Source organism: Delphinus delphis, chromosome 11 (genome assembly GCF_949987515.2).
Source record: "Delphinus delphis chromosome 11, mDelDel1.2, whole genome shotgun sequence".
In the NCBI taxonomy this organism is placed as follows: Eukaryota; Metazoa; Chordata; class Mammalia; order Artiodactyla; family Delphinidae; genus Delphinus; species Delphinus delphis.
Window position 1 is genome coordinate 41476788 of NC_082693.1, and position 7433 is coordinate 41484220.

A 7433-nucleotide genomic window follows, 5' to 3' on the forward strand; every position below is an offset into this window, starting at 1 on the left:
CGTTCTGTAGGTTGTCTTTTTGTTTTGTTTGTGGTTTCCTTTGCTGTACAAAAGCTTATAAGTTTGCATATGTTTTTATCTGTATCTCCCCACTAAATGTATCTCCCTGGAAGGGAGGGACTTTTTGAGTTTTTCCTCCACCTCTGTGGCTCCTAGGAGACTGCCTGGCACATAGTAGGCCCTGGACAGATTTTTGTGCAAATATGAATAAATCTACCACTTGCCTTTCTTCCTTCAAAGAGGCAGCAGCCCAGTAGAAGCCACTTCTGTCCAGTAGAGGGCACCACCACACAGCATTTTGGGGTCTCCCAGGGCTGGTACTAGGATGGAGATATTTATAAAGCCCACAGGCCTCTCTCCTCCCACTCTGTGGGCGCTCAGTCAGGCTGGGACCGGAAGCAGGAGGGCCCCCTGTGCTAATCTGCACTGGCAGCGGGGGGCTGGCATGGGCTGGCATTGGGCTGGCCGCCTCATCCGGCGTGCTCCGGTGCCCAAGGTCGGAATACCCTGACTGCTGTCCTGGACACACCCCTTAGCAGCTGAGTCTTCTGGACAGATCACACCTTATCCTGAGCTCTCCAAAATGAGGGCAATGACAGGAGTTGCATGGCTGGCTCCTGGGTTTGCTGTGAAGCCCAAACAGGAATGTGTGTGAAATGTTTTGTGAATGTAAACACCTGGGAATATAATTTACACATGCCTTTATTGGTAGTGGCAGCCGATTAGCAACAAAAGAGGAGAGATTAGAGGGCACTTGCAAGGCTAAGTGAAGGTGGGTTTATGAAGGGGATTAAAATAGTGAAGGAGAAAGAAGTTAAAAATAACTACCTTTCACCAAGAGCTTATTAGGAGCCAAGGCTGAGGAAAGTGATCTCCAGACATTGTCTAATTATAGCCAACACTTAGATGGGGCTGCCCTGCGCCAGGCACTAAGTGCTTTATGTGTAGAAACTCATGGGACCCTTACAATTCAGGGAGATGGGTCGTGTCACTGTCTGCATTCTCCACAAGGAAACGGAGGCATGGAGAGCTTCAGTAAACTGCCCAAGGCCACACAGATTGGGTGGGATTCAAACCTGAATAACCTGCCTCTTGCCAGAATGGGTTCCTAAGCCCTCGTGATCACAGGCACATGGAAAAAGAGGTATGATTTTTCATTTCCCATACAGGAAACTGAGGCTCAGCCAGCTGACAGAGCTCGCCCAAAGCTGTGATGTGGACACGTGTATTTGAACCCCGCTTAACCTCCAAGGGATACCTCCCACTCCCCACCGGAGTCAGGAAATGGCGTCGGGGATGGGTAGACGCATTTGTTAGAGGGGCCAGCAGCAAACACACCTGGCTCTTCCTCTGAGCCTCAGGGGAGGGTGAGAGAACAGACGCCATGCAGGGCTCAGGGGTGAAGGAGACACTGCTTGGTGGCCTCAGGTCCATGGGAGGGAGGAGACTGGGTCATCTTCCGGGCCAGGTTGGGAGGGAGCAAGTGAAAGTGTGCTGGGGGCCACCAGGCTGTCCCCAGTGACTCCACCCAGGCCTGTGAGCTCCCACCACACACGTCCACATGTGGAACAGGGGCTCTGAGGGGCGGGCCTGACCGTGGGAGGTGGGGGCAGCCCACCCCTTGCCACAAGTGCCCCCAGCTCAGCCCCTGGCTGCCAGCCTGTTACCTAAGCTGCTCCGTACCCTGAGGCTGGAAATAGCCGTGGCAGGGCCGGGCTGGGCTGGGGGCATGATGAATGGTCTTCAGGCACATCAGCTGACCTCTCCCGAGGTGACCTGAGGGCCTGCCGGCAGCTCAGGTTACCCGGCCCTCTCTGGAAGGAGGCCCTGCCCGTCCTCTGTGACTCTGTGTCTGGACATTTATGGTGCGAGCATCTGAGGGATCGTCCCACTCTCGAGCCCGAGTGGCTGAGGCAGCTCACAGCTACAATGTGCCCGCTGCGGCCACCCTGGGTGCGGGGAGCCAGAGCCTGGCCCAGAGAAAGTGTTGTGGAATCTCTGCAGCCAGCACCAGGGAAGGCTGGGATCTCTGCTCCTTGGCGTCCTCTGCTTAGGGCCCCAAGAGGAGCCAGAGAAATTGGGGGTGGGATGGGGGATGCCAGAGGCTGCAGGCTACGTGCCACCCCCACCCCCATGCCTCTGTGTCACAGCCCGCTCTGTCACCGCACTCCCGGTCCCAAGGAGGTGCCCACACATTCTGATGCCCACTGGCAAGGACACAGTCCTCCAGAGACAAGGCACATACATGCCTACTCCTGAGAGCACCTTGGGCAGACTTTCAAAGACCACCCAGGGTGTGGGAGGGTGTTCTCCCAGTATAGGGTGATCATATGGTAAGAACTATGAGGATGGGTATTCCAATCCTTAGCCTTTAAGATTCCTACCCCTCAAAAAGAAAAAAGAAAACCCTCCCTAAAAGTATAGAAATGATTTAAATTACCTAACAGTTAAATCGCCTAATTATTCTCCCCCAATCCTTCAGTAGAATGGGCACTCCCAGGGAGTTAGGACCTCTTTACTCCATGACTCCAGAACCCTGTGACAGGTAGGGACCTGCCAAATGGAGAAGGGTGGGAAGTTTTACAAAGGAGCAATGGAAGGCTGGTGAGTTGTTTCTCCTTCTTGATGAGATTCCCTGCTCAATGATCAGATATAGACACACACACACACACACACACACACACACACACACACACACGGCTGCTCTTCTTGGTGCTCAGGTGTGCGGACAGGACCTCCTCCCCAAGCTCCTACAGCAGCTCTCCCTGGAAGGTCCCACCTGTGCCAAGGCGCTGTGCCTGCTGTGCTACCCTCCTGTGCGCATGTGCGTCCTGTATTTCTGAGCCCATGGCATGGGGAGACAGGCCCAAAATTCGCCAGAGAGCTAAGGGATACCCCACACGCACACTGCCAGGTAAACCTGTATAGGAAAGGGCTTGGCCTCCTGTGTTCTCCTGCTTGCCTCCCTGTCTCTCCAGGCCCTCCCCTGGGAGTTGTCACTGGTAACCAGAGCTGGATCATCCGGTGAGAGCCGGAGGAGGAGCAGCGTCACTCGGCAACCTGAATAGCACACAAGATTCGGCTAATCTGGGCTGATCTGGCGGGCCAGTCCCCTCAGAGTCTCCAGGGCAGCCGCCTGCTGGCTAGCAGCAGACCCCCAGAGGAAGACGCTTAAAAACTTCCACCTATTTCCGGGCTTCTCTGGTGGTGCAGTGGTTAAGAATCCACCTTGCGATGCAGGGGACACGGGTTCGAACCCTGGTCTGGGAAGATCCCACATGCCGCGGAGCAACTAAGCCTGTGGGCCACAACTACTGAGCCTGTGAGCCACAACTACTGAGCTCGTATGCCACAACTACTGAAGCCCGTGTACCGCAGCAAGAGAAGCCACCTCAATGAGAAGCCCGCGTATCTCAACGGAGACCCAGTGCAGCCAAAATTAAATAAAATTTTAAAAAAACCAAACTTCTACATATTTTCACTTCAGTAAACCCCAAGTTCTAGGCCAAGGTCTGGGCAGGGAGGACCCTTTGTCTCCCCATCCTCCCTCCCCTCCCTCCCTGTCCCGCTCCTCATTCTCCAGCCCCACCTTCCTTCACAACACAGTGAAAAAGCTGCAGACCTCTCTGGGGGTCCTAGATCTGTTGCAGCCACGAGATTCGAGGCAAATCACTTCACCTCTCTGAACTTCAGTCTCTAATCCGGGAGGCAATAACTAGTGGTTCAATGCATAGACTTGAGGCCACATCAGCCAGGATGCAAATCCAGCCTCTATATTTTCTCAGCTGTATGACATTAGGCATGTTATTTAGCCATTTGGAGCCTCAGTTCTCTCAATGCTAAACTGTACCCACCTGAGAGGGCTGTTGAACGAAGGAAGAAGAAACAAAGCAAGGAAAGTGCTCAGCACAGTGTCTGGCACAAGGCCCTCCACGATGCTTTTTCCCACCCCTGGGCTTTCCTACATACTGCCTCTCCCTGGAACACTTGGCCCTTCCCCCCACTCTGCACCTCATCAATATTCCTCAGTTGAAAACTTACTTCCTGAGGAAGGAGAAAAATTACTTCCCTAGTCCACCACCCTACTTGTAAATTACAGCTCCACATTAAATATCGCATTGGCACCCTGCAACTCATTTTCTCTTTACATCGCTTAGTACTTATTTGCAAGATGGTTTAACAGCAGTCTCCCCAACTGGGCTGTAAGTAGGGGTGGAGACAGGGGCTGGGCCTGTTTTGTTCTTTGCTGTGTCCCCAGCGAGAGGGTTGGCCTAGATGTTCTCCAAAGTACGATCCAGCTTTCTGTATCTCTGTATTTCTTATTTCTTCCTTCTTTTCGTTTCCAAGTTGACTTAATTTTTGCATCATTTCTTGGGTTCACTGAATCTCCAAGAAGCATGGTCTAACTGGAAAGATAGCTCAAGAATTAAGGGCGCTTACCCTTAATTACACTCTATTCCCCATAGGAGTGGCTGGACCAGATTTGGGATGGAAAGTCGCAAACCAGCCCCCCTACGTAATTCGAGACACGCTTCTTCCTCAGCCCAGGGTCTCCCCACCCTGGCAAAGACGTCTGTTTGCATACATCAGATCCAAAGGAAGCAAAAGCCCGATGGCTGATTTGCATACGCTCGTGCTGTTGGTTGGAAGGGCGGCCCGGTAGCCAATGGTTTGCAGCGGTGTTTACCCAGCCGCGGCTCCGCGCCGCCGGGTGATGCAACGGAATCCCGGCTGGTCCCCGTGCTGACTCCCTCGGGTATGCCTCGTGAGGCAGCGGCTTCCCCGGGCCCCACCCGGCCCACCCAGACCCGGCGCTGGGCAGCACAGCCGCCCCCGGGAACGCGACGTGGGGCACTGCCGAGGCCGCAGCGCTGCAGCGGGGCCCGGCCCTGTTTCTTTCGGCCTAGCGTTCCGGTCCCGGCCCCTCTGGGAGGGCCCGCTGGGCCAGATCTGATCTCTGGCGACGTGGAGAGAAATTTGGAAGCAGACAGCAAAGGATTACCAAACTCGACTCCTCTGGGAGTGGATTACCGGCCTCTCACTTCGTAAATCACGCAGTCCTGTAACGTTTTGCATTTGTTTACAACGAGCCAGTTTGATTTTGTAATAAAAAAAAAAATAAGTTACAGAGGATTTCTGTTTGTTTTTAATAAAGAGCCTGGCTTGGATTTAGGAGAAATCTTGACATTAATTCCAGCTCTGTCACTTCCAGCCTCGTGACTTTGGCCACTTTTTCATGTTGGCCCTGATGGCCTTGCATGGCAACTAGGGAAGAGCAAATGTGGAGGCACTTTTAAAAGCTCCCAGTGGGGCGCCTCCTCGTCCTTATGTAATTCAGAGCAAGTACTCTCATCCGGGTTTTGTCCGTAGAAGGCCATGATCCCTGCGACAGCCCCTGGAAGGCCCTGTCTTTGTGCCCCCATTTTTTTTTTTTTTTTTTTTTTTTTTTTGCCCTTTAATTGCTCCTAAACCTGGGGAGTGGTGGGAGGACCCCAGCCGGGTATTTCTCCATCTTCAGGTTAAGGAAGGGAACCACAAAGGGAATCCCCTTCACAGCCTCTCTCCTCACTGAGGGCTGGGGCCTGGACAGGGGAGCCCCTTCAGGGCCCAAATGGGCTGGGGAACCCCCTTGACATCCTTTTACCACCGCCCCCAGTGGGCCAGGATGGAGGTGAGGTGGAGTGGTGTCTCCCTGACTAGGTGGAGTTGGGTCATGAGTTTCTGCTACTTTGAGATGGAAGGGCATATGGGGAACACCACTAAGGGTCTGGTTGATTGTCCTGGGTCCTGGGGCTTTGCACCCCCAGGATCTCAACCCTGCCTCCACCCCACCCCTGTGAACTTTGAGGTCAGTCTTTCTCCTCCATGGGATACCCTCCCTTCTCTCTGCCTTGCCTAGTCCTGTCTCTCCCTTCACACTGTGCCCACGTTCGCTTCTTCCAGGGAGGCCTCTTGTGTCCTGCTTCCCCATCAGACTAGGATCCATCTCTCTGTGGCAAAATCTTGTCCTCTTCCTTAGGAATTTCCCAGAACGTGGGACAGCACTGGCTGGGGTGTCTGTTTTCCCCTCTAGTCCTAGCTCCTGAGCCGTGAAAGGAGTTGACCTTCTCTCCCCTCAGTTTTCCCATCTGCCATGTGGGCTCTGTGGTAGTTCCTGGAATTTGTGTAGAAAGGGGAGAGGCTAAGTTATGAAGGTTCAAGATGGTGCATACAAATTAGAGCACTGGTCAGGGAGTCAGAAGACTGGGGCTGTGGTCCTGGCTTGGCCACTGACTAACAGGGTCAAGGAGACAACAAGAGGATTGAAATTTACTGGACATCTCTCATGACATAATGAGGTGACATTGCCCTCATCTGTGCAGCTCCTCAAGCCCCCTGATAAACATACCAGTTGGCAAAGACAGGCTGAGTACTTTGCATGTGCAGCTTCAAGACAAAGTCCCAGCCCTGCCTTCCCCCAAATCCTCCTGTGTGGAAATGGCAGGTCTGCTACTACGTGCCAGACTCCTTGCTGCATTCTGATATCTACTATCAAAGATGCACTCTTAATGACAAATCTGTGAGATGGGTATGTCGTTATTCTTTTTTAAAGGTGTTTTTTTTTTTTTTTTTTTTTTTTTGCGGTACGCGGGCCTCTCACTGTTGTGGCCTCTCCCGTTGCGGAGCACAGGCTCAACGGCCATGGCTCACGGGCCCAGCCGCTCCGCGGCATGTGGGATCTTCCCGGACCGGGGCACGAACCCGTGTCCCCTGCATCGGCAGGCGGACGCTCAACCACTGCGCCACCAGGGAAGCCCCGGGTATGTCATTATTCTTGTTTCAAATGAAGAAACTGAAGGCAAGAGAAGGTGAGTAACTTCCCTGAAGTCACCTAGTTGGTAATAGTTGGAACCAGTGTCAATCCCAGGCCTCTTGAGCCTATGTTACTTCCACCATCTCAGTCTGCCACCACGAGCCACAAAGGTGTGTGTGTTTTAGCATTACATATTTTAATATGTTTTTTATTTCATTATAAAACAGGAGAGTATATAATAAAGCCAAGTTGTGCTGAAGTATTTATAGAAGGGAGAGACCTCTGTGGGCTGGAAGCCTTCATGGAAAAACTGGTAACTGAGACGTTTAAAAAATTTCATCCTTCCTGTCCAAATAAATGTATTTCTCCTACACAGGCAAATATTTTTAAAATGTATTTCAAAAGTTAGATTTCTGGAAAAAGAAAAGGAGGAGGTGGGGGTAGTGGCTTCTTTAAAAAGCCCATTTGGAAGGAACTCCTGGGGTAGGAAGGAGAGGAGGGTGGTGAGGGAAGGAAAAAGCCAGACTCACAGCCTCCCCGCACCCCCGACCTTGCCGTTTTCTGAAGACTCCGTTTCTTTATCTCCATATTGGCCTAATATTTGAATCTGGGAAAGAAATATAAAGGTTCTGAGAAGGTG